This window comes from Anomaloglossus baeobatrachus, chromosome 5, assembly GCF_048569485.1.
Source record: "Anomaloglossus baeobatrachus isolate aAnoBae1 chromosome 5, aAnoBae1.hap1, whole genome shotgun sequence".
Lineage (NCBI taxonomy): Eukaryota > Metazoa > Chordata > Amphibia > Anura > Aromobatidae > Anomaloglossus > Anomaloglossus baeobatrachus.
Window position 1 is genome coordinate 149,271,181 of NC_134357.1, and position 27,761 is coordinate 149,298,941.

Below are 27,761 nucleotides of genomic sequence, written 5' to 3' on the forward strand. Positions count from 1 at the left end.
CAGCTCTGTTCATCTTGGCTTCTTTTAAAAACACAGCAAGCAAGGGTTACTCCAAGCGGAGTCTCCCTTTTTTCCAAAAATTGGGCCCCACACACACCCACCCCTTCAGTGGCAGCAGTTGTGCCCCAGTTGTACAATTCACAGCTAGATTTGCATCAAGCACATTCAAAAATACGCCATTCTTATCCGTCCCCAGGATGACACCGGGGTAGGTAGCAAAGTCTTTCCTGACCCCAGCTCTGTTCATCTTGGATCATTTTTAAAAAACACAGCAAGCAAGGGTTACTCCAAGCGGAGTCTTCCTTTTTTCCACAAATTGGGCCCCACACACACCCACCCCTTCAGTGGCAGCAGTTGTGCCCCAGTTGTACAATTCACAGCTAGATTTGCATCAAGCACATTCCAAAATACGGCCTAATTAACCGTCCCCAGGATGACACCAGGGTAGGTAGCAAAGTCTTTCCTGATCCCAGCTCTGTTCATCTTGGCTTCTTTTAAAAACACAGCAAGCAAGGGTTACTCCAAGCGGAGTCTCCTTTTTTTCCAAAAATTGGGCCCCACACACACCCACCCCTTCAGTGGCAGCAGTTGTGCCCCAGTTGTACAATTCACAGCTAGATTTGCATCAAGCACATTCAAAAATACGCCATTCTTATCCGTCCCCAGGATGACACCGGGGTAGGTAGCAAAGTCTTTCCTGATCCCAGCTCTGTTCATCTTGGCTTCTTTTAAAAACATAGCAAGCAAGGGTTACTCCAAGCGGAGTCTCCCTTTTTTCCAAAAATTGGGCCCCACACACACCCACCCCTTCAGTGGCAGCAGTTGTGCCCCAGTTGTACAATTCACAGCTAGATTTGCATCAAGCACATTCAAAAATACGCCATTCTTATCCGTCCCCAGGATGACACCGGGGTAGGTAGCAAAGTCTTTCCTGATCCCAGCTCTGTTCATCTTGGCTTCTTTTAAAAACACAGCAAGCAAGGGTTACTCCAAGCGGAGTCTCCCTTTTTTCCCAAAATTGGGCCCCACACACACCCACCCCTTCAGTGGCAGCAGTTGTGCCCCAGTTGTACAATTCACAGCTAGATTTGCATCAAGCACATTCAAAAATACGCCATTCTTATCCGTCCCCAGGATGACACCGGGGTAGGTAGCAAAGTCTTTCCTGACCCCAGCTCTGTTCATCTTGGATCATTTTTAAAAAACACAGCAAGCAAGGGTTACTCCAAGCGGAGTCTCCCTTTTTTCCAAAAATTGGGCCCAACACACACCCACCCGTTCAGTGGCAGCAGTTGTGCCCCAGTTGTACAATTCACAGCTAGATTTGCATCAAGCACATTCAAAAATACGGCCTAATTATCCGTCCCCAGGATGACACCGGGGTAGGTAGCAAAGTCTTTCCTGATCCCAGCTCTGTTCATCTTGGCTTCTTTTAAACACACAGCAAGCAAGGGTTACTCCAAGCGGAGTCTCCCTTCTTTCCAAAAATTGGGCCCCACACACACCCACCCCTTCAGTGGCAGCAGTTGTGCCCCAGTTGTACAATTCACAGCTAGATTTGCATCAAGCACATTCAAAAATACGCCATTCTTATCCGTCCCCAGAATGACACCGGGGTAGGTAGCAAAGTCTTTCCTGACCCCAGCTCTGTTCATCTTGGATCATTTTTAAAAAACACAGCAAGCAAGGGTTACTCCAAGCGGAGTCTCCTTTTTTTCCAAAAATTGGGCCCCACACACACCCTCCCCTTCAGTGGCAGCAGTTGTGCCCCAGTTGTAGAATTCACAGCTAGATTTGCATCAAGCACATTCAAAAATACGCCATTCTTATCCGTCCCCAGGATGACACCGGGGTAGGTAGCAAAGTCTTTCCTGACCCCAGCTCTGTTCATCTTGGATCATTTTTAAAAAACACAGCAAGCAAGGGTTACTCCAAGCGGAGTCTCCCTTTTTTCCAAAAATGGGGCCCCACACACACCCACCCCTTCAGTGGCAGCAGTTGTGCCCCAGTTGTACACTTCACAGCTAGATTTGCATCAAGCACATTCAAAAATACGGCCTAATTAACCGTCCCCAGGATGACACCAGGGTAGGTAGCAAAGTCTTTCCTGATCCCAGCTCTGTTCATCTTGGCTTCTTTTAAAAACACAGCAAGCAAGGGTTACTCCAAGCGGAGTCTCCCTTTTTTCCAAAAATTGGGCCCCACACACACCCACCCCTTCAGTGGCAGCAGTTGTGCCCCAGTTGTACAATTCACAGCTAGATTTGCATCAAGCACATTCAAAAATACGGCCTAATTAACCGTCCCCAGGATGACACCAGGGTAGGTAGCAAAGTCTTTCCTGATCCCAGCTCTGTTCATCTTGGCTTCTTTTAAAAACACAGCAAGCAAGGGTTACTCCAAGCGGAGTCTCCCTTTTTTCCAAAAATTGGGCCCCACACACACCCACCCCTTCAGTGGCAGCAGTTGTGCCCCAGTTGTACAATTCACAGCTAGATTTGCATCAAGCACATTCAAAAATACGCCATTCTTATCCGTCCCCAGGATGACACCGGGGTAGGTAGCAAAGTCTTTCCTGATCCCAGCTCTGTTCATCTTGGATCATTTTTAAAAAACACAGCAAGCAAGGGTTACTCCAAGCGGAGTCTCCTTTTTTTCCAAAAATTGGGCCCCACACACACCCACCCCTTCAGTGGCAGCAGTTGTGCCCCAGTTGTACAATTCACAGCTAGATTTGCATCAAGCACATTCAAAAATACGCCATTCTTATCCGTCCCCAGGATGACACCGGGGTAGGTAGCAAAGTCTTTCCTGACCCCAGCTCTGTTCATCTTGGATCATTTTTAAAAAACACAGCAAGCAAGGGTTACTCCAAGCGGAGTCTCCCTTTTTTCCAAAAATTGGGCCCAACACACACCCACCCCTTCAGTGGCAGCAGTTGTGCCCCAGTTGTACAATTCACAGCTAGATTTGCATCAAGCACATTCAAAAATACGGCCTAATTAACCGTCCCCAGGATGACACCAGGGTAGGTAGCAAAGTCTTTCCTGATCCCAGCTCTGTTCATCTTGGCTTCTTTTAAACACACAGCAAGCAAGGGTTACTCCAAGCGGAGTCTCCCTTTTTTCCAAAAATTGGGCCCCACACACACCCACCCCTTCAGTGGCAGCAGTTGTGCCCCAGTTGTACAATTCACAGCTAGATTTGCATCAAGCACATTCAAAAATACGCCATTCTTATCCGCCCCCAGGATTACACCGGGGTAGGTAGCAAAGTCTTTCCTGACCCCAGCTCTGTTCATCTTGGATCATTTTTAAAAAACACAGCAAGCAAGGGTTACTCCAAGCGGAGTCTCCTTTTTTTCCAAAAATTGGGCCCCACACACACCCTCCCCTTCAGTGGCAGCAGTTGTGCCCCAGTTGTACAATTCACAGCTAGATTTGCATCAAGCACATTCAAAAATACGCCATTCTTATCCGTCCCCAGGATGACACCGGGGTAGGTAGCAAAGTCTTTCCTGATCCCAGCTCTGTTCATCTTGGCTTCTTTTAAAAACATAGCAAGCAAGGGTTACTCCAAGCGGAGTCTCCCTTTTTTCCAAAAATTGGGCCCCACACACACCCACCCCTTCAGTGGCAGCAGTTGTGCCCCAGTTGTACAATTCACAGCTAGATTTGCATCAAGCACATTCAAAAATACGCCATTCTTATCCGTCCCCAGGATGACACCGGGGTAGGTAGCAAAGTCTTTCCTGATCCCAGCTCTGTTCATCTTGGCTTCTTTTAAAAACATAGCAAGCAAGGGTTACTCCAAGCGGAGTCTCCCTTTTTTCCAAAAATTGGGCCCCACACACACCCACCCCTTCAGTGGCAGCAGTTGTGCCCCAGTTGTACAATTCACAGCTAGATTTGCATCAAGCACATTCAAAAATACGGCCTAATTAACCGTCCCCAGGATGACACCAGGGTAGGTAGCAAAGTCTTTCCTGATCCCAGCTCTGTTCATCTTGGCTTCTTTTAAAAACACAGCAAGCAAGGGTTACTCCAAGCGGAGTCTCCCTTTTTTCCCAAAATTGGGCCCCACACACACCCACCCCTTCAGTGGCAGCAGTTGTGCCCCAGTTGTACAATTCACAGCTAGATTTGCATCAAGCACATTCAAAAATACGCCATTCTTATCCGTCCCCAGGATGACACCGGGGTAGGTAGCAAAGTCTTTCCTGACCCCAGCTCTGTTCATCTTGGATCATTTTTAAAAAACACAGCAAGCAAGGGTTACTCCAAGCGGAGTCTCCCTTTTTTCCAAAAATTGGGCCCAACACACACCCACCCGTTCAGTGGCAGCAGTTGTGCCCCAGTTGTACAATTCACAGCTAGATTTGCATCAAGCACATTCAAAAATACGGCCTAATTAACCGTCCCCAGGATGACACCGGGGTAGGTAGCAAAGTCTTTCCTGATCCCAGCTCTGTTCATCTTGGCTTCTTTTAAACACACAGCAAGCAAGGGTTACTCCAAGTGGAGTCTCCCTTCTTTCCAAAAATTGGGCCCCACACACACCCACCCCTTTAGTGGCAGCAGTTGTGCCCCAGTTGTACAATTCACAGCTAGATTTGCATCAAGCACATTCAAAAATACGCCATTCTTATCCGTCCCCAGGATGACACCGGGGTAGGAAGCAAAGTATTTCCTGACCCCAGCTCTGTTCATCTTGGATCATTTTTAAAAAACACAGCAAGCAAGGGTTACTCCAAGCGGAGTCTCCCTTTTTTCCAAAAATTGGGCCACACAGACACCCCATCAGTGGCAGCACTTGTGCCCTAGTTGCAAACATGATGTTTTGATTTGCATCAAGCACATTCAAAAATACGCCATTCTTATCCGTCCCCAGGATGACACCGGGGTAGGTAGCAAAGTCTTTCCTGACCCCAGCTCTGTTCATCTTGGATCATTTTTAAAAAACACAGCAAGCAAGGGTTACTCCAAGCGGAGTCTCCTTTTTTTCCAAAAATTGGGCCCCACACACACCCACCCCTTCAGTGGCAGCAGTTGTGCCCCAGTTGTACAATTCACAGCTAGATTTGCATCAAGCACATTCAAAAATACGCCATTCTTATCCGTCCCCAGGATGACACCGGGGTAGGTAGCAAAGTCTTTCCTGATCCCAGCTCTGTTCATCTTGGCTTCTTTTAAAAACACAGCAAGCAAGGGTTACTCCAAGCGGAGTCTCCCTTTTTTCCAAAAATTGGGCCCCACACACACCCACCCCTTCAGTGGCAGCAGTTGTGCCCCAGTTGTACAATTCACAGCTAGATTTGCATCAAGCACATTCAAAAATACGGCCTAATTAACCGTCCCCAGGATGACACCAGGGTAGGTAGCAAAGTCTTTCCTGATCCCAGCTCTGTTCATCTTGGCTTCTTTTAAAAACACAGCAAGCAAGGGTTACTCCAAGCGGAGTCTCCCTTTTTTCCCAAAATTGGGCCCCACACACACCCACCCCTTCAGTGGCAGCAGTTGTGCCCCAGTTGTACAATTCACAGCTAGATTTGCATCAAGCACATTCAAAAATACGCCATTCTTATCCGTCCCCAGGATGACACCGGGGTAGGTAGCAAAGTCTTTCCTGACCCCAGCTCTGTTCATCTTGGATCATTTTTAAAAAACACAGCAAGCAAGGGTTACTCCAAGCGGAGTCTCCCTTCTTTCCAAAAATTGGGCCCCACACACACCCACCCCTTCAGTGGCAGCAGTTGTGCCCCAGTTGTACAATTCACAGCTAGATTTGCATCAAGCACATTCAAAAATACGCCATTCTTATCCGTCCCCAGGATGACACCGGGGTAGGTAGCAAAGTCTTTCCTGACCCCAGCTCTGTTCATCTTGGATCATTTTTAAAAAACACAGCAAGCAAGGGTTACTCCAAGCGGAGTCCCCCTTTTTTCCAAAAATTGGGCCCCACACACACCCACCCATTCAGTGGCAGCAGTTGTGCCCTAGTTGTACACTTCACAGCTAGATTTGCATCAAGCACATTCCAAATCCACAAGCATTTACTTTCCCCAGGATGACACAGGGGTAGTAAATTCCTTCTCGATCCATGACTTGTTCATTTTGATGAACGTCAGTCTGTCCACATTGTCACTGGACAGACGCGTGCGCTTATCTGTCAGCACACACCCAGCAGCACTGAAGACACGTTCAGAGACAACGCTGGCATCTGGACTAGAGTTGAGCGCGGTTCGTGGTTCGTGGTTCTCCAGTTCTAGGCTCGAGTGATTTTTGGGCTGTTCGAGATCGAACTAGAACTCGAGCTTTTTGCTAAAAGCTCGATAGTTCTAGATACGTTCGAGAACGGTTCTAGCAGCAAAAAGCAGGGCTTTTTACAGCTACAGTGAGCAGGAGCCATCGCTGGCAGCCTGCCACAAGCTGGTAACCAAGATAAACATCGGGTATCCAAGCAAAGCGCTTTGGTTAGTAACCCGATGTTTATCTTAGTTACGTGCAGGAAGCCCACACTTTCCCGCTCAGCTCGCTCCACCCCCTCCTGCCAGCAGCATGTACACATACATACACATACACAAACACACACACATCCACACCCCCCCCCCCCCGCCCGCCCGCCCGCTCGCTCGCTCGCTCGCTCGCTCGGCTTACCTGCGGTGATGAAGTCCCGCCATCCCGACCTCAGCGCTGTCACTGTCCTCCATGGCCGCCGCTTGTCACATCACCTATCGCTTCCGACCCGAGACTGACACTGGCGGTGACGTCACGGACCTCTCGCGATACTTGATGTGAAGGCGCCGGTCATTGACCTCAGTGACAGGGGCTGTCAGTGTGCTGGAGATCAGCGCAGGTAATGTACCTCACTGACAGCAGCACTTGTCACCCCCCTGCAGTGACCTGGGCTGACCCATTGATGTTAGCTCAGGTCACTGCACTGCTCTCCCAGCCAATGGGGAACATCCTGCTCTTCATTGACTGGGACAGTGTGCATCGTCATGGCAACCCCTTGGATTACACCAGACCTGGATTTGTTTTTCAATCTAATAAATTGGTTAAAGAGGGAATGTTTTGGGGAGTGTTTTTTCAAATAAAAATGTGTTTGTCGTGTATTTTTTTTTTATTACTGACTGGGTTGGTGATGTCGGGTATCTGATAGACGCCTGACCTCACCAACCCCAGGGCTTGATGCCAGGTGACATTACACATCTGGTATTAACCCCAAATATTACCCCGTTTGCCACCGCACTAGGGCGCGGGATGAGCTGGGGCGAAGCACCAGGATTGGCGCATCTAATGGATGCGCCACTTCTGGGGCGGCTGCGGCCTGCTATTTTTAGGCTGGGGAGATTCCAATAACCATGGACCTCCCTAGTCTGAGAATATCAGGCCCCAGCTGTCTGCTTTACCTTGGCTGGTGATCCAATTTTGGGGGACCCCTACGTGTTTTTTTTTTTAATTATTTATTTAATTTAAAATAACAGCGTGGGGTGCCCTCAGTTTTGGATTACCAGCCAAGGTGAGGTTGCCAGCTGTGGTCTGCAGGCTGCAGCCGTCTGCTTTACCCTAGCTGGCTACAAAACTAGGGGGAACCCTATGTCATTTTTTTTTCATTTTTTTTGGCTAAATACAAAGCTAAGCACCCCTTAGTGCCACATGAAAGGTACCAAAGGGTGTTCCACTTTTTCTCCATTTTTTTCTCCACTTTCTCTCCACTTTTTCTCCACTTTTTCTCCATTTTTTTCTCCACTTATTCTCCACTTTTTCTCCTCTTATTCTCCACTTTTTCTCCACTTTTTCTCCACTTTTTCTCCTCTTATTCTCCACTTTTTCTCCACTTTTTCTCCACTTTTTCTCCATTTTTTTCTCCACTTTCTCCACTTTTTCTCCACTTTTTTCTCCACTTTTTCTCCTCTTATGCTCCACTTTTTCTCCTCTTAATCTCCACTTTTTCTCCACTTTTTCTCCACTTTTTCTCCACTTTTTTCTCCACTTTTTCTCCTCTTATGCTCCACTTTTTCTCCACTTTTTCTCCACTTTTTCTCCACTTTTTCTCCACTTTTTCTCCACTTTTTCTCCTCTTAATCTCCACTTTTTCTCCTCTTATGCTCCACTTTTTCTCCACTTTTTCTCCACTTTTTCTCCACGTTTTCTCCACTTTTTTCTCCACTTTTTCTCCTCTTATGCTCCATTTTTTCTCCACTTTTTCTCCACTTTTTCTCCACGTTTTCTCCACGTTTTCTCCACTTTTTTCTCCACTTTTTCTCCTCTTATGCTCCACTTTTTCTCCACTTTTTCTCCACTTTTTCTCCTCTTAATCTCCACTTTTTCTCCACTTTTTCTCCACTTTTTCTCCACTTTTTCTCCACTTTTTTCTCCACTTTTTCTCCACTTTTTCTCCTCTTATGCTCCACTTTTTCTCCACTTTTTCTCCACTTTTTCTCCACTTTTTCTCCTCTTATGCTCCACTTTTTCTCCACTTTTTCTCCACTTTTTCTCCTCTTATGCTTCACTTTTTCTCCACTTTTTCTCCACTTTTTTCTCCACTTTTTCTCCTCTTATGCTCCACTTTTTTTCCACTTTTTCTCCACTTTTTCTCCACTTTTTCTCCTCTTATGCTCCACTTTTTCTCCACTTTTTCTCCACTTTTTCTCCATTTTTTTCTCCACTTATTCTCCACTTTTTCTCCTCTTATTCTCCACTTTTTCTCCACTTTTTCTCCACTTTTTCTCCTCTTATTCTCCACTTTTTCTCCACTTTTTCTCCACTTTTTCTCCATTTTTTTCTCCACTTTCTCCACTTTTTCTCCACTTTTTCCCCCACTTTTTCTCCTCTTATGCTCCACTTTTTCTCCTCTTAATCTCCACTTTTTCTCCACTTTTTCTCCACTTTTTCTCCACTTTTTCTCCACTTTTTCTCCACTTTTTTCTCCACTTTTTCTCCACTTTTTCTCCTCTTATGCTCCACTTTTTCTCCACTTTTTCTCCACGTTTTCTCCACGTTTTCTCCACTTTTTTCTCCACTTTTTCTCCTCTTATGCTCCACTTTTTCTCCACTTTTTCTCCACTTTTTCTCCTCTTAATCTCCACTTTTTCTCCACTTTTTCTCCACTTTTTCTCCACTTTTTGTCCACTTTTTTCTCCACTTTTTCTCCTCTTATGCTCCACTTTTTCTCCACTTTTTCTCCACTTTTTCTCCTCTTATGCTCCACTTTTTCTCCACTTTTTCTCCACTTTTTCTCCTCTTATGCTCCACTTTTTCTCCACTTTTTCTCCACTTTTTCTCCACTTTTTCTCCTCTTATGCTCCACTTTTTCTCCACTTTTTCTCCACTTTTTCTCCACTTTTTCTCCTCTTATGCTCCACTTTTTCTCCACTTTTTCTCCACTTTTTCTCCATTTTTTTCTCCACTTATTCTCCACTTTTTCTCCTCTTATTCTCCACTTTTTCTCCACTTTTTCTCCACTTTTTCTCCTCTTATTCTCCACTTTTTCTCTACTTTTTCTCCACTTTTTCTCCATTTTTTTCTCCACTTTCTCCACTTTTTCTCCACTTTTTTCTCCACTTTTTCTCCTCTTATGCTCCACTTTTTCTCCTCTTAATCTCCACTTTTTCTCCACTTTTTCTCCACTTTTTCTCCACTTTTTTCTCCACTTTTTCTCCTCTTATGCTCCACTTTTTCTCCACTTTTTCTCCACTTTTTCTCCACTTTTTCTCCTCTTAATCTCCACTTTTTCTCCTCTTATGCTCCACTTTTTCTCCACTTTTTCTCCACTTTTTCTCCACTTTTTCTCCACTTTTTCTCCTCTTATGCTCCACTTTTTCTCCACTTTTTCTCCTCTTAATCTCCACTTTTTCTCCTCTTATGCTCCACTTTTTCTCCACTTTTTCTCCACTTTTTCTCCTCTTATGCTCCACTTTTTCTCCACTTTTTCTCCACTTTTTCTCCTCTTATGCTCCACTTTTTCTCCACTTTTTCTCCACTTTTTTCTCCACTTTTTCTCCTCTTATGCTCCACTTTTTCTCCACTTTTTCTCCACTTTTTCTCCACTTATGCTCCACTTTTTCTCCACTTTTTCTCCACTTTTTTCTCCACTTTTTCTCCTCTTAATCTCCACTTTTTCTCCACTTTTTCTCCACTTTTTCTCCACTTTTTCTCCACTTTTTACTCCACTTTTTCTCCACTTTTTCTCCTCTTATGTTCCACTTATTCTCCACTTTTTCTCTACTTTTTCTATGGTCGGTCTACCCATTAGCTCTGCCATGCATAGTGTAGCTCTACACCTACTGCACATGTTACTTTATGATTGACATCTCTTTCGTACCAGAGCTGTCTAAGTCTACTCTGACCCCATATTTGTCATTACTATATTGTCCTTGTACTGTATTATGACATTTGTATCATGTGTTTCATTTCTTGCTGTGTTGCAATTTTTTTGCTGCATCCCAATTGTACCTCTACATTGTTCGAGTTTATGTTATTGTTCTCTCACTCTTATGTGATACTGATTATTGTCATTTTTCATGATTACATGCAGATAAGTCCAATCTGACGAAGGCTCAGGCCGAAACGTCATTTGTAACTTGTTTTGGACAAAAACATATATGCTTATGAAAAAAAAATTTTCTTAATACGGACCAATAAAGAGTGATTTTGCATTACTATCCGTTGTGACTTACTGACTTAGTCTGGGAGATATAGAGTGCCGAGGTTACTCACTAATTTTATCTATTATTACCTCTGAGCACCTATATACCAGTGAGCAGAGCTTCCTCTACAGTAGTTCTCCTGATTAGGCATGCCCGTACCTCATGAGCAGGGCATTGCAGCTTTGGTAGCAACCATTACGACATGGACTCTGCTGCTGTGGACCCGGGGAGAGTGAGTGCAGATTCATTGCACCCACACTCCTCACATGAAGGGTCCGCACTCCTAGAAAATGGGGGATACGTTCCCTGAGTGTCTCCCCCCCATATTCTAGACGGTCCAGAGTCGTCGTGGGACCCCTTTATTTTTTTTCTTACAATAAATTGGTGAAAGAGGAAATGTTTTGGGGACTGTTTTTTCAAATAAATTTCTTTTGTCGATTTTTTGTTTTTGTTAGTACTGACAGTTTATGATGTTGGGTATCTAATAGACGCCATGACATCACAAACTGCTGGGCTTGATCTCAGGTGACTTTACAGCTAGTATCAACCCGATTTATTACCCCGTTTGCCACTGCACCAGGGCACGGGATGAGCTGGGGTGAAGCGCCAGGATTGGCGCATCTAGTGGATGCGCCACGTCTGGGGTGCCTGCGGCCTGCTATTTTTAGGCTGTGAAGGCCCAATAACTATGGACCTTCCCACCCTGAGAATACCAGACCACAGCTGTCCGCTTTACCTTGGCTGGTGATCCAATTTGGGGGGTCCCCTACTTTTATTGTGTAATTATTAATATTTATAAAATAATTATAAAAAAGAGCCTGAGGGGACCTCCACATTGGATCCCCAACCACGGTAAAGCTGCCAGCTGTGGTTTTCAGGCTACAGCCGTCTGCTTTACCCTAGCTGGCTATCAAAAATGGGGGGACCCAACGTAATTTTTTTTTTTTAACTATTTTTTAAATAGAAAAAATTAATGGGCTTCCCTGTATTTTGATTGCCAACCAAGGTAACGGCAGGCAGATGGGGGTGGCAACCCATAGCTGTCTGCTTTATCTGCGCTGAGAATCAAAAATACCGCGGAGCGCTACGTCATTTTTTTAAAGATTTATTTTTACAGCACTGTGATGTCCAGCAATCAAAATACAGGGAAGCCCATTTTATTTTTAGTTATTTAAATAAATAATTAAAAAAAATATATGTTAGCTCCCACTGCATTTTTTGTATTGCTAGCTAAGGGTAATCCAAGCAGCTACTGGCTGCTAACCCCCACTGCTTGGTGTTACCTTCACTGGCAATGGAAAATCCAGGGAAGCATTTTTTTTTTTTTTTGCCAAAAAGCTACAAAAAAAGGACGTGAGCTTCGCCATATTTTTGTATGCTAGCCAGGTATAGCAGGCAGGTGCTGGAAGAGTTGGATACAGCGCCAGAAGATGGCGCTTCTATGAAAATGCCATTTTCTGAGGTGGCTGCAGACTGCAATTCGCAGCAGTGGGGCCCAGAAAGCTCAGGCCAACCGGTGGTGCGGATTCCAATCCCAGCTGCCTAGTTGTACCTGGCTGGACACAAAAATGGGGCAAAGCCTACGTCATTTGTTTTCTAATTATTTCATGAAATTCATGAAATAATAAAAAAAGGGCTTCCCTTTATTTTTGGTTCCCAGCCGGGTACAAATAGGCAACTGGGGGTTGGGGGCAGCCGTACCTGCCTGCTGTACCTGGCTAGCATACAAAAATATGGCGAAGCCACATAATTTTTTCAGGGGGCAAAAAACTTCTGCATACAGTCCTGGATGGAGTATGCTGAGCCTTGTAGTTCTGCAGCTGCTGTCTGTCTGTATGGAGAAGAGCAGACAGCAGCTGCAGAACTACAAGGCTCAGCATACTCCATCCAGGACTGTATGCAGAAGTTTTTTGCCCACCAAAAAAATGACGTGGGCTTCGCCATATTTTTGTATGCTAGCCAGGTACAGCTGGCAGCCACGGGCTGCCTCCAACCCCCAGTTGCCTATTTGTACCCGGCTGGGAACCAAAAATATAGGGAAGCCCGTTTTTTTTAATTATTTCACTTATTTCATGAAATAATTAAAAAACAAATGACGTGGGCTTCGCCCTATTTTTGTGTCCAGCCGGGTACAACTAGGCAGCTGGGGATTGGAATCCGCAGCACAGGTTAGCCCGAGGTTTGTGGGCGCCTCTGCTGCGGATTTCAGTCCGCAGCCGTCCCAGAAAATGGCGCTCTCATAGAAGCGCCATCATCTGGCGCTGTATCCAACTCTTCCAACAGCCCTGGAGCCGGGTGGTTTGTTGGGTAATCATGAGTTAATACTGGCTTTGTTTTACCAGCCAGTATTAAGCCAGAGATTCTTAATGTCAGGCACGTTTGACCCGGCCATTAAGAATCTCCAATAAAGGGTTAAAAAAAGACACCACACAGAGAAAAAATACTTTAATAGAAATAAATACACAGACACATTAGAGACTCCATCTTTATTACCCCTGTCAGCCCTCCACGATCCTGCTCTTCTGTCTTCTTTCTTTCTAGTGTAGTAGTAGTGACGATTGTAGTGAGGGGCATCACTTGGGGCTGGGGAACCTCCATCCTAACTACAATGCTCACTACAATCGGGAAGCAGCGTGCAGCCTTCACTCCGTGAGTGATCACTGCTGGCTGCTAGCGGTAACGCTGACAGACGCGTTACCATAGCAACGGTGCTCCCGGAGCCGCGGTTAGCGGTGACGTCACCGCTAACTGCGTTGCTATGGCAACGGTGATCTCCGTTAATGACCGGCTGTGTCAGCCGGTCCCTAACGGAACGGGGAGTCGACCGTGTGCTAGAGCATGTCGCCGGTACACGGCGATACACATATGTGCACCGTGTACCGGAGAGATGCACTCGCAGGTCCTACATGACGTGTCATAGTCATGTGACCAGTCTGTAGCCAATGAGATAATAGCCACGTGACTGGTCACATGGCTATTTTGACGTCACGATAGGTCCTGCTTCTCTGCTGGCAGTGCAGGTCACCGGGAGGATTCAGCGATCATCGGATGGAATAGCGGCAGGAGACAGAGTGCAGAAGGGATCGCGAGGACCGGTAAGTGTTATGGCAATGTTTATTAACTGTTTGTGTACATTTATAATGCATTTTTATGTGTTTGTGATTGCCTCCCATTATAGCCTATACGTTCGAGTTCGGTTCGTCGAACGTTCGACGAACCGAACTCGAACGGGACCCCCGTTCGGCGAACCGGCCTCGAGCCGAACCGGGACCGGTTCGCTCATCTCTAATCTGGACACGACAAAATCTCCAAGGCGTAACTGGATAGCTCTTGCCATTTTTCTAGATTTGAAGCCCAAAAGGAGCAAGGCTCCATTTGCAAAGTCATGGCATCGATGTTCATTTGGAGATACTCCTGTATCATCCTCTCCAGCCGTTGACTATGTGTCAGACTTGTTGTCTCTGGTGGCCTTGCAAAGGAGGGTCTAAAAAAATTATAAAAAGATTCCATAAAATTGCTGTTACCAGCACCAGATACGGTCCTACTGGTACGGGTAGACTGTTGAAGATGACGAGACCGTCCCATGTTTGTCAAGTTACAACTGGGAGATTCACTCCCTGCACCTGCACGGTTGTTTGGTGGAAAAGCCGAGCTAAGATCGAGTAACAGCTTCTGCTGATACTCCTGCATACGTGCGTCCCTTTCTATGGCTGGAATTATGTCACAAGATTTGGACTTGTACCGGGGATCTAATAGTGTGGCAAGCCAGTAGTCATCATCACTTCTAATTTTGACAATTCGAGGGTCATGTTGGAGGTAGTGCAACAAGAAGGCACTCATGTGTCTTGCGCAGCCATGCGGACCAAGTCCACGCTGTGTTTGTGGCATAGAGGTGCTAAGCGTTCTTTCTTCCTCTGACATCTCCCCCCAACCTCTTTCAACTGAAATTTGACCAAGGTCTCCCTCATCTGCTGAGTCTTCCATGTCCATGGACAGTTCGTCCTCCATTTCTTCATGTTCTCCTGCACCTTCCTCAACATCTCGCCTGCTACCATGCGCCCTTGTTGATCCCTGTCCCCCATGGTCCCATGCCTGGTGCCTTGATGATGATGAACGTCTGGACCTTGGTGATGTTGTTGTGTCTTGCGCATATGAATCCTCCTGTAGTTCATCCCCTTCCTGTTGTCCCACCCCCTGACTCCGAATAGTGTTTAGCGTGTGCTCCAGCATGTAAATGACTGGAATCGTCATGCTGATAATGGCATTGTCAGCGCTAAACATATTCGTCGCCATGTCGATACTGTGCAGAAGGGTGCATAGGTCCTTGATCTGAGACCACTCCATCAGGGTGATCTGCCCCACCTCTGCATCTCGTTCGCCCAGGCTATACGTCATGACGTATTGCACCAGGGCTCGGCGGTGCTGCCACAGTCGCTGTAACATGTGGAGAGTTGAATTCCAGCGTATCGCCACATCGCATTTCAGGCGATGAACCGGCAGGCCGAAAGACTTCTGGAGCGATGCAAGTCGCTCAGCTGCGGCGCTTGAACGGCGGAAGTGAGCAGACAGTTTTTGTGCCCTGTTCAGAAGGCCATCTAGGCCGGGATAGTGTGTTAAAAATTGCTGGACGACAAGGTTCAACACGTGAGCCATACAAGGTACGTGTGTCACCTTGCCCAGGCGAAGGGCCGCACCCAGGTTTGCAGCATTGTCGCACACGGCCTTACCAGGCTGCAGGTTGAGTGGAGACAACCATTTATTAAACTCGGACCGCAGAGCTGACCACAACTCCTCAGCTGTGTGACTCTTATTCCCAAGACATGTCAAGCTAAAGACCGCCTGATGCCGTTGCGCTCTGCTGGCAGCATAGTAATGAGGGGTGCGTGATTCCTACTGCGCAGTGAGAACGCTGGTGGCCTGACCAGGCAGGCTTGGGGCGGAGGTGGAGGAGCCAGATGAGGTGGAGGATGCAGAAGCAGTGGCGGAACTTGGACAGACAGAGGATTAACACACAGGTCGTGGGGACGGCAAGACTTGTGCAGCAGACCCTTCACCATCTATCACCATAGTTACCCAGTGCCCAGTCAGCGACATGTAACGTCCCTGTCCATGCTTACTGGTCCAAGTATCGGTGGTGAAATGCACCCGTTAACACACAGAGTTTCTCAAGGAAGCGGTGATGTTGTGTGCGACATGCTGGTGTAGCGCGGGCACACCTTTCTTAGAGAAGTAGTGGCGACTAGGCATCTGGTACTGGGGCACAGCGACAGACATAAGGTCTCTAAAATCCTGTGTGTCCACTAGGCGGAAAGGCAGCATTTCGGTAGCCAACAGCTTACAAAGGGATAGAGTCAACCTCTTAGCTTTGTCATGGGTCGCAGGAAATGGCCTTTTATTTGACCACATCTGAGGGACAGAGATCTGGCTGCTGTGTGTAGACGGTGTTGAGTAGGGTGTCCCTGGAAAAATGCAGGTTTGTGAGGAAAGTGCAGGCGGAGACATGATGTTGCCTTCATCCAACGTTGGTGCTATCGATGTCTGAGAGAGCTGTACACACTCACTCGTTTCCCCTTCCAAACCAACTGACGACCTACCAAGCAAACTGCCTGTTGCGGTTACAGTGGTGGAAGTTGTGCGTGGAAAAACAGGTGTGACAGCTGTCCCCACAGTCCTAGAAGATGAAGAGCGCACGGATGCACTGGAAGGGGCAGGCGGTGGATGGTTCGCTCCGCTAGGCCGCATTGCAGCACGGTGAGCTTCCCACCGGGCCATATGATATTTATTCATGTGACGATTCATGGAAGAAGTTGTCAAACTGCTGAGGTTTTGACCTCTACTAAGAGAACCATGACAAATTTTACAGATCACATAATTTGGGCGATCTTTTTCTATGTCAAAAAAGGACCAGGCTAGGCAAGGCTTAGAGGCCATGCGACCTGTTGATCCACCCCGAATAATGCTCAGAGGCAGAGTGGTGGCTGAGGATGCAGTTGTAGACGTGCTACCAGTACTCCGACTGTGTCCAGGAAGGCGCAAGGTAACTTCGTCATCAGTTGCATCCTCCTCCACCACCTCTGTTTACCTCCTCGAGTGCCTGACTGTGGGTTGTGTGAGACTGTGACCGGGGTTATCTATGACGGCCAGTATGTCTCGCCCCGGTTGTGCTCACTCCATGATAGAAAGTAAATCCACTCTAGGGTTAATGCTGTTTCCCTACAGGCTGAAGGAAGGGTTAAAGGGAAACAGGAACGAGGGGCAGGTGTGCCGGGTGTGAGGGAGTGATCACAACTCCCTGAGTCTCTGCTGGAGAGACATGTATATTGCTGTGGATTTTTGTTTGGACATTAAACACCGTGTGCTGTGAAACTTAATGCCTGGATCCCGTGTCTTCTGCTGCGCAGCCGACCGCGCTACCTCACAGTTGACAGTAGGTGGGATCTAGAACTTCATCATCAATTGTTGTGTTTGCACTCCCCTCCCCCTCAGACCGAGCCTCTTCTTGCCCTGACCGAATATTTAAGTTGTCATCCCAATCGGGTATCTGCGTCTCATCTTCATCAGTATGTTCCTCATTGTCTATAACCACAGGTGTTACAGTTTGTGACAAAGGGTCAACATTATGCTCAGAAACTTGGTCCTTACGGCCTGAATCAGAGTCACAAAGGTTCTGGGCATCACTGCAGACCATTTCCTGTTCTGTACTCACTGTAGCTTGGGAGCAGACCTCTGATGCCCAGGCTATAGTGTGACTGAACAGCTCTGCAGACTTAGCCATCTCAGTTCCACCATACTGTGCAGGGCTGATGGAGACTTCAGAGCTGGGAGAAAGCAAGTTTGATTGGGATGACAACTCAGAGGACTGGTGTTTTTTGGATGCGGTACTTGAAGTGGCTGAGAGGGCACTTGTTGGACCACTTGAGATCCATTCAAGCATTTTCCTTTTTTCGCCATCATCTACCTTTGTTCCTGTTGTTCGTGTCCGTAAAAAAGGGAGCACATTGGATTGTCCACGGTAAGTAGTAGACATCTTACTTTTGCTGGTAGATGGTCTATCTTCAGCAGATGATAATGGAGCTTTGCCACCTTCCCCACGGACAAAACCTTTTTTGCCTTTTCCACCACGCCTCTTCCCCTTTCCACTAGCATCTGTCATTTTGCCACTCATGTTGATTGCGACATGATTGTGGACTGAAAATGTGGTAGTAAAAATTGAGAGGTGGTGTAGATTGCAGTGGTGGTCTAGCTTTATTAACAGCAGAATAATAAAGAATAAATATCCCTGACAATGCAACTACGGCCCTTAAACTGGCAGCACAAATTGCTAGTATAATGGCTTAGTTATAATGAGTTGGAGTGTGCAATGCAGGTAGAGGTGCTGCAAATGTCTTTGCACTAGTGTGACTAGACAACAGTCCAATAGCCACGTTTAGGATGCCACTAGGTACACTGAGTGTTTGCTAGTATAATGGCTTAGTTATAATGAGTTGGAGTGTGCAATGCAGGCAGAGGTGCTGCAAATGTCTTTGCACTAGTGGGACTATAGCAAAGTCCAATAGCCACGTTTAGGATGCCACTAGGTACACTGAGTGTTTGCTAGTATAATGGCTTAGTTATAATGAGTTGGAGTGTGCAATGCAGGTAGAGGTGCTGCAAATGTCTTTGCACTAGTGGGACTATAGCAAAGTCCAATAGCCACGTTTAGGATGCCCCTAGGTACACTGAGTGTTTGCTAGTATAATGGCTTAGTTATAATGAGTTGGAGTGTGCAATGCAGGCAGAGGTGCTGCAAATGCCTTTGCACTAGTGGGACTATAGCAAAGTCCAATAGCCACGTTTAGGATGCCACTAGGTACACTGAGTGTTTGCTAGTATAATGGCTTAGTTATAATGAGTTGGAGTGTGCAATGCAGGTAGAGGTGCTCCAAATGTCTTTGCACTAGTGTGACTAGACAACAGTCCAATAGCCACGTTTAGGATGCCACTAGGTACACTGAGTGTTTGCTAGTATAATGGCTTAGTTATAATGAGTTGGAGTGTGCAATGCAGGCAGAGGTGCTGCAAATGTCTTTGCACTAGTGGGACTATAGCAAAGTCCAATAGTCACGTTTAGGATGCCACTAGGTACACTGAGTGTTTGCTAGTATAATGGCTTAGTTATAATGAGTTGGAGTGTGCAATGCAGGTAGAGGTGCTGCAAATGTCTTTGCACTAGTGTGACTAGACAACAGTCCAATAGCCACGTTTAGGATGCCACTAGGTACACTGAGTGTTTGCTAGTATAATGGCTTAGTTATAATGAGTTGGAGTGTGCAATGCAGGTAGAGGTGCTGCAAATGTCTTTGCACTAGTGGGACTATAGCAAAGTCCAATAGCCACGTTTAGGATGCCACTAGGTACACTGAGTGTTTGCTAGTATAATGGCTTAGTTATAATGAGTTGGAGTGTGCAATGCAGGTAGAGGTGCTGCAAATGTCTTTGCACTAGTGTGACTAGACAACAGTCCAATAGCCACGTTTAGGATGCCACTAGGTACACTGAGTGTTTGCTAGTATAATGGCTTAGTTATAATGAGTTGGAGTGTGCAATGCAGGCAGAGGTGCTGCAAATGTCTTTGCACTAGTGGGACTATAGCAAAGTCCAATAGCCACGTTTAGGATGCCACTAGGTACACTGAGTGTTTGCTAGTATAATGGCTTAGTTATAATGAGTTGGAGTGTGCAATGCAGGTAGAGGTGCTGCAAATGTCTTTGCACTAGTGTGACTAGACAACAGTCCAATAGCCACATTTAGGATGCCACTAGGTACACTGAGTGTTTGCTAGTATAATGGCTTAGTTATAATGAGTTGGAGTGTGCAATGCAGGTAGAGGTGCTGCAAATGTCTTTGCACTAGTGTGACTAGACAACAGTCCAATAGCCACGTTTAGGATGCCACTAGGTACACTGAGTGTTTGCTAGTATAATGGCTTAATTATAATGAGTTGGAGTGTGCAATGCAGGCAGAGGTGCTGCAAATGTCTTTGCACTAGTGGGACTATAGCAAAGTCCAATAGCCACGTTTAGGATCCCACTAGGTACACTGAGTGTTTGCTAGTATAATGGCTTAGTTATAATGAGTTGGAGTGTGCAATGCAGGTAGAGGTGCTGCAAATGTCTTTGCACTTGTGTGACTAGACAACAGTCCAATAGCCACGTTTAGGATGCCACTAGGTACACTGAGTGTTTGCTAGTATAATGGCTTAGTTATAATGAGTTGGAGTGTGCAATGCAGGCAGAGGTGCTGCAAATGTCTTTGCACTAGTGGGACTATAGCAAAGTCCAATAGCCACGTTTAGGATGCCACTAGGTACACTGAGTGTTTGCTAGTATAATGGCTTAGTTATAATGAGTTGGAGTGTGCAATGCAGGTAGAGGTGCTGCAAATGTCTTTGCACTAGTGTGACTAGACAACAGTCCAATAGCCACGTTTAGGATGCCACTAGGTACACTGAGTGTTTGCTAGTATAATGGCTTAGTTATAATGAGTTGGAGTGTGCAATGCAGGCAGAGGTGCTGCAAATGTCTTTGCACTAGTGGGACTATAGCAAAGTCCAATAGCCACGTTTAGGATGCCACTAGGTACACTGAGTGTTTGCTAGTATAATGGCTTAGTTATAATGAGTTGGAGTGTGCAATGTAGGCAGAGGTGCTGCAAATGTCTTTGCACTAGTGGGACTATAGCAAAGTCCAATAGCCACGTTTAGGATGCCACTAGGTACACTGAGTGTTTGCTAGTATAATGGCTTAGTTATAATGAGTTGGAGTGTGCAATGCAGGTAGAGGTGCTGCAAATGTCTTTGCACTAGTGGGACTATAGCAAAGTCCAATAGCCACGTTTAGGATGCCACTAGGTACACTGAGTGTTTGCTAGTATAATGGCTTAGTTATAATGAGTTGGAGTGTGCAATGCAGGTAGAGGTGCTGCAAATGTCTTTGCACTAGTGTGACTAGACAACAGTCCAATAGCCACATTTAGGATGCCACTAGGTACACTGAGTGTTTGCTAGTATAATGGCTTAGTTATAATGAGTTGGAGTGTGCAATGCAGGTAGAGGTGCTGCAAATGTCTTTGCACTAGTGTGACTAGACAACAGTCCAATAGCCACGTTTAGGATGCCACTAGGTACACTGAGTGTTTGCTAGTATAATGGCTTAATTATAATGAGTTGGAGTGTGCAATGCAGGCAGAGGTGCTGCAAATGTCTTTGCACTAGTGGGACTATAGCAAAGTCCAATAGACACGTTTAGGATCCCACTAGGTACACTGAGTGTTTGCTAGTATAATGGCTTAGTTATAATGAGTTGGAGTGTGCAATGCAGGTAGAGGTGCTGCAAATGTCTTTGCACTTGTGTGACTAGACAACAGTCCAATAGCCACGTTTAGGATGCCACTAGGTACACTGAGTGTTTGCTAGTATAATGGCTTAGTTATAATGAGTTGGAGTGTGCAATGCAGGCAGAGGTGCTGCAAATGTCTTTGCACTAGTGGGACTATAGCAAAGTCCAATAGCCACGTTTAGGATGCCACTAGGTACACTGAGTGTTTGCTAGTATAATGGCTTAGTTATAATGAGTTGGAGTGTGCAATGCAGGTAGAGGTGCTGCAAATGTCTTTGCACTAGTGTGACTAGACAACAGTCCAATAGCCACGTTTAGGATGCCACTAGGTACACTGAGTGTTTGCTAGTATAATGGCTTAGTTATAATGAGTTGGAGTGTGCAATGCAGGCAGAGGTGCTGCAAATGTCTTTGCACTAGTGGGACTATAGCAAAGTCCAATAGCCACGTTTAGGATGCCACTAGGTACACTGAGTGTTTGCTAGTATAATGGCTTAGTTATAATGAGTTGGAGTGTGCAATGTAGGCAGAGGTGCTGCAAATGTCTTTGCACTAGTGGGACTATAGCAAAGTCCAATAGCCACGTTTAGGATGCCACTAGGTACACTGAGTGTTTGCTAGTATAATGGCTTAGTTATAATGAGTTGGAGTGTGCAATGCAGGTAGAGGTGCTGCAAATGTCTTTGCACTAGTGGGACTATAGCAAAGTCCAATAGCCACGTTTAGGATGCCACTAGGTACACTGAGTGTTTGCTAGTATAATGGCTTAGTTATAATGAGTTGGAGTGTGCAGAGGACAGGAGGGTACAGTGCCAGGATTGTGGGGCTCTGGGTAGAGGAAAGGAAGCCTGCCTTTCTATTCCCTCCTAATGGGGAAATGCAGCGACGAAATCCCTGACCTTTGCTACACAGACGCTGTCTCTGTTTTCAGGACCTGTCACCTATGGCTCTGACCCTGCCGGTACGAGCCCTTAAAAGGACTGATGGAAAGTGCTATCCCTATGCTGTCCAGCGCTGTGTATGGAGCGCATACAGCTGTATCAGCGATAGGACTCAGGACGGAGCTGCGACAGTGATGTCTGACACCAAGGACGCAGAAGAGATAATGGCGTCCTGGAGGAAAATGTCCGGTTTTATAATGCAGGGACATGTGACATGGACATCCTATCACACATGCCGTTGCTTCTCTGGCTAAAAGTCCACTTAGCTGTGTGTGTGTCTGGGATTGGCTGACATGCTGGCCCGCCCCACAAGACACGCGCGCTTAGGGAAGGAAGACAAGGAAAGAAAAAAAAAAAATGGCGATCGCCATTATACAAACAGCAGTGATCTGAAGGCGCTGTTCACGCACACTATACACTGAAATGTCATAATAGTGTGAGTCACAGAGTGACTTACACTATTACCGCGGAAAGCCAGCTAGGAATTAGCTGTTTTTTTGCTGCTAGAACCGTTCTCGAACGTTTCTAGAACTATCGAGCTTTTGCAAAAAGCTCGAGTTCTAGTTCGATTTGAACAGGCCCCAAAATCACTCGAGCCTAGAACTGGAGAACATAGAACCGCGAACCGCGCTCAACTCTAATTATGGCGTATTTTTGAATGTGCTTGATGCAAATCTAGCTGTAAAGTGTACAACTGGGGCACAACTGCTGCCATTGAATGGGTGGGTGTGTGTGTGGCCCAATTTTTGGAAAAAAGGGAGACTCCGCTTGGAGTCACCTTGCGGTGTTTTACATGATTTTAGAAGGGCGTGCCATGCCTATATCTGTGTGTCCTCCTCTTTTTCCTTGTCCTGCTCTTTTATTTTCACATGAGTATATGTCCTTGTCACTTTCCCATGTGTTTGTGTTGTGTTGTGAGTTGTTTGTCACCTTTTGGACACCTTTGAGGGTGTTTTCTAGGTGTTTTTATGTGTTTGTGATTGCCTGCCATTGTTTCCTATGCGGTTCGAGTTCGGTTCGTCGAACGTTCGTCGAACCGAACTCGAACGGGACCTCCGTTCGACGAACCGACCTCGAGCCGAACCGGGACCGGTTCACTCATCTCTAATTGGGACTCGTGAGATGATGAGGACCGTTGACGTGGGTTGTGACCCTGTGTATTTTGGCAAACTTTCATCTTTTTCTTGCATATTCTTCCATTTTTTGCAGGGTGCATGTGAAACCCTTTAGTGTTGGCTGGGTAAACTGGGGTGTTTGATCTGTGGGATACAGTTATATAGTGATGGGCAGCCCGACTGATCTAATACTATGGGTGTCATCAATAGGCTGTAAGCCAGACACTGTGCATTGCACCTACCTGTGTGAATGGCGACCTATACAAGCCTTATTCATGTGCATTTATAATACTGGGCAGCCACTTGTGAATGATAGGTTGTGAGTGGTTGATTCATGAGTATTTTGCACCCATGTTGCCCCCTTCCCCTTTTTCATGGAGGTTGGTAGCATGTGTATTTAGGCCACAATAACAACCAATAGCTGATGAATTTTATATATCTTTTTCATCTTTTTATTGTACATTTTCCCATTTATATGCAGGATGCAGCCAGGCCTTTAGTGTTGGCTAGGTAAATTTTGGTGTGTTGCATCCTGTAATGCTTTGGCACTGTGATCTGGCGTTACTAAAGAAAGCTATATTTTTTACTGATTGTTTTTTTTTTTACATTTTTTGTCCTTTTTTGTGAATTGTTTTTTTTTATAATGGTGCTAAGGGCTAGCCCACAAGGCAAGTAATACGTAGCGAGTGGAATGCGATAAAAAAATCACATTCTACTCTGACCAATATTACTCTGTGGAGCAGTTCCCATGAACGATTTATTTCTCAGCCCTAATCAGACCGAGAAACCAATTGCAGCATGCGGCAGGTGGAATGCGATCCTGTTTCACTCGCACCCACACAAGTCTATGGGTGCGAGAGAAACATTTAATTGCACTTGCATTACAGTGGAGGGCAATGCGTTTCTTGCATCAGCCGACAACAGAGGAGATAGGGAGATAAATCCCTCCCTTCCCTCCACAGCGCCGGCCCTCCACTCTGCAGTGCTGGCCCTACCCTCCGCAGTTGTGGTCTGATCGCAGGATCGGACCACAGTCACATGACATTCAGCTCCCACTGTGCTGCAAGCGTGAGCAAAGTGTAATATGAGCACTCGCAGTAATCCCCGTGTGGCCCCAGCCCGAGACTGATAATAGACCATAGAATTTTATCTTTTACTCTGCCCCTTGTTTTAACAACAAACATATATTTTTATGGATCTAGTTAATGATTAGTTTACACTGCAGATTTAGGGCAGATATTTGGCTTATATTGCACACAAAATCTTATCTTATTGATATATCAGATATTCAAAATCACATATAAAGCTCGACCTATTGCTGTTTTCAAATAGATATTTTATAGCTGTACTCTAAGGGTTACTTTGCACGTTGCGACATCACTACTGCGATCTCGTCGGGGTTAAATCGAACGTAACGCACATCCGGCGCCACTAACAACGTCGCAACGTGTAAAGCCTAGATGCACCGATAAACGATCGCAAAAGCATTGAAAATCGGTGATCTGTGTAGTGTCGTCATTTTCATAATTTCGCTGCAGTGACAGGTACGATATTGTTCCTCGTTCCTGCGGCAGCACACATCGCTGTGTATAAAACCGCAGGAGTGAGGAACATCTCCTTACCTGCATCCCGCCTGCAAGGAGGAAGGAAGGAGGTGGGCGGGATGTTTACATCCCGCTCATGTCCGCCCCTCGGCTTCTATTGGCCGCTTGCCGTGTCGCAGGGCATGTAATTGCGTGTGAAGCTGCCGTAGCGATAATGTTCGCTACGGCAGCTATCACAAGAGATCGCATCTGTGACGGGGGCGGGACTATCAAGCTCGGCATCGCTACAATCGGCTAGCGATGTTGCAGTGTGCAAAGTACCCCTAAATGTGGACTTCCACACATCTGCATGGCAACACATACAGTTAGGTCCAGAAATATTTGGACAGTGACACAAGTTTTGTTATTTTAGCTGTTTGCAAAAACATATTCAGAAATACAATTATATATATAATATGGGCTGAAATTGCACACTCCCAGCTGCAATATGAGGGTTTTCACATCCAAATCGGAGAAAGGGTTTAGGAATCATAGCTCTGTATTGCATAGCCTCCTCTTTTTAAAGGGACCAAAAGTAATTGGACAAGGGACTCTAAGGGCTGCAATTAACTCTGAAGGCATCTCCCTCGTTAACCTGTAATCAATGAAGTAGTTAAAAGGACTGGGGTTGATTACAGGTGTGTGGTTTTGCATTTGGAAGCTGTTGCTGTGACCAGACAACATGCGGTCTAAGGAACTCTCAATTGAGGTGAAGCAGAACATCCTGAGGCTGAAAAAAAGAAAAAATCCATCAGAGAGATAGCAGACATGCTTGGAGTAGCAAAATCAACAGTCGGGTACATTCTGAGAAAAAAGAAATTGACTGGTGAGCTTGGGAACTCAAAAAGGCCTGGGCGTCCACGGATGACAACAGTGGTGGATGATCGCCGCATACTTTCTTTGGTGAAGAAGAACCCGTTCACAACATCAACTGAAGTCCAGAAGACTGTCAGTGAAGTAGGTGTATCTGTCTCTAAGTCAACAGTAAAGAGAAGACTCCATGAAAGTAAATACAAAGGGTTCACATCTAGATGCAAACCATTCATCAATTCCAAAAATAGACAGGCCAGAGTTAAATTTGCTGAAAAACACCTCATGAAGCCAGCTCAGTTCTGGAAAAGTATTCTATGGACAGATGAGACAAAGATCAACCTGTACCAGAATGATGGGAAGAAAAAAGTTTGGAGAAGAAAGGGAACGGCACATGATCCAAGGCACACCACATCCTCTGTAAAACATGGTGTAGGCAACGTGATGGCATGGGCATGCATGGCTTTCAATGGCACTGGGTCACTTGTGTTTATTGATGACATAACAGCAGACAAGAGTAGCCGGATGAATTCTGAAGTGTACCGGGATATACTTTCAGCCCAGATTCAGCCAAATGCCGCAAAGTTGATCGGACGGCGCTTCATAGTACAGATGGACAATGACCCCAAGCATACAGCCAAAGCTACCCAGGAGTTCATGAGTGCAAAAAAGTGGAACATTCTGCAATGGCCAAGTCAATCATCAGATCTTAACCCAATTGAGCATGCATTTCACTTGCTCAAATCCAGACTTAAGACGGAAAGACCCACAAACAAGCAAGACCTGAAGGCTGCGGCTGTAAAGGCCTGGCAAAGCATTAAGAAGGAGGAAACCCAGCGTTTGGTGATGTCCATGGGTTCCAGACTCAAGGCAGTGATTGCCTCCAAAGGATTCGCAACAAAATATTGAAAATAAAAATATTTTGTTTGGGTTTGGTTTATTTGTCCAATTACTTTTGACCTCCTAAAATGTGGAGTGTTTGTAAAGAAATGTGTACAATTCCTACAATTTCTATCAGATATTTTTGTTCAAACCTTCAAATTAAACGTTACAATCTGCACTTGAATTCTGTTGTAGAGGTTTCATTTCAAATCCAATGTGGTGGCATGCAGAGCCCAACTCGCGAAAATTGTGTCACTGTCCAAATATTTCTGGACCTAACTGTATATGCATTTAAGAGATAAGAGATTTCTGCATACATCAGCACCATTTGAACATAATTCCATGTTCTGAAATAGTTACATTGTTACATAGGTTGAAAAAAGACCTAGGTCCATCTAATTCACCCTTCCTCCACCAGTTCTACATTTTGTCACTAAATCATTTATAACTGTAAATGGTCAGCGGCAAGTACAGAATTTCTCACGAACGTGAGAAATTTGTGCCTGCTGCTGACCGCAAATTCTTATGGAGCCTTATTCTCAAAACAAGGCTCAATAGGATTCGATGGATGTCGTAGGACATTACATCATTGGATTACATCAGAACTCTGAGGATTTCTAAATTAGTGAATGAGGGAGTATGGCGGAGTTTTTATTCAAATAAACTATTTTTTTTCCTGTGTGTGTTTTTTAACTGTACACATACCGATTTATTAATGGGGGTGTCTAATAGATGCCTATCCATTACTAAATCCTAGGCTTGATACCAGCTGTCAATTCACAGCTGACATCAACCCCAAAAATACAACCCTGATTACAACCACACCAGGGCAATTGGGAAAAGCAGGGCAATGCACCAGAATTGGTGTATCTACTGGATGAGTCATTTCTGGAGTGGCTGCGGACTGCTATTTTTAGGCTGGGAAGGGTCAATTAACCATGAGCCTTCCCAGCCTGATAATACCTGTCCCAGATGTCTGTTTTACCTTGGCTGGTTTTTAAAAACATGGGGGGCCCCATGCCATTTTTGTAATACATTATTTAATTAAATTATTTAAAAAAAACGGGGTGGGGTCCCCTCTATTTTTGATAACGAGCCAGAGTAAAGCAGAAAGCAGAGGGGGACCTCACATCATTTTTTTTCATTAATTCTCTATTTACATTTGTTTGCAGGGCAATTGTCCCGCTCTTACCCCCATTTTGCTTCCTTTTGCAGACCCCTTGTCCTTTTGCTGATCATGTTACAGCACAAAAGTTTGAGTTCCAATTGTTTTTATGTGGTTTGGTTAAGTGTCAAGTCCGGGTCCCAGTCCAAATTTTTATCCAAAGTCCGGCCGAATCCTGTGAACCCAAACATCCATAGATCCTCTCATCCCTATCCTCTTATCCTCAATAGGTTCTCTC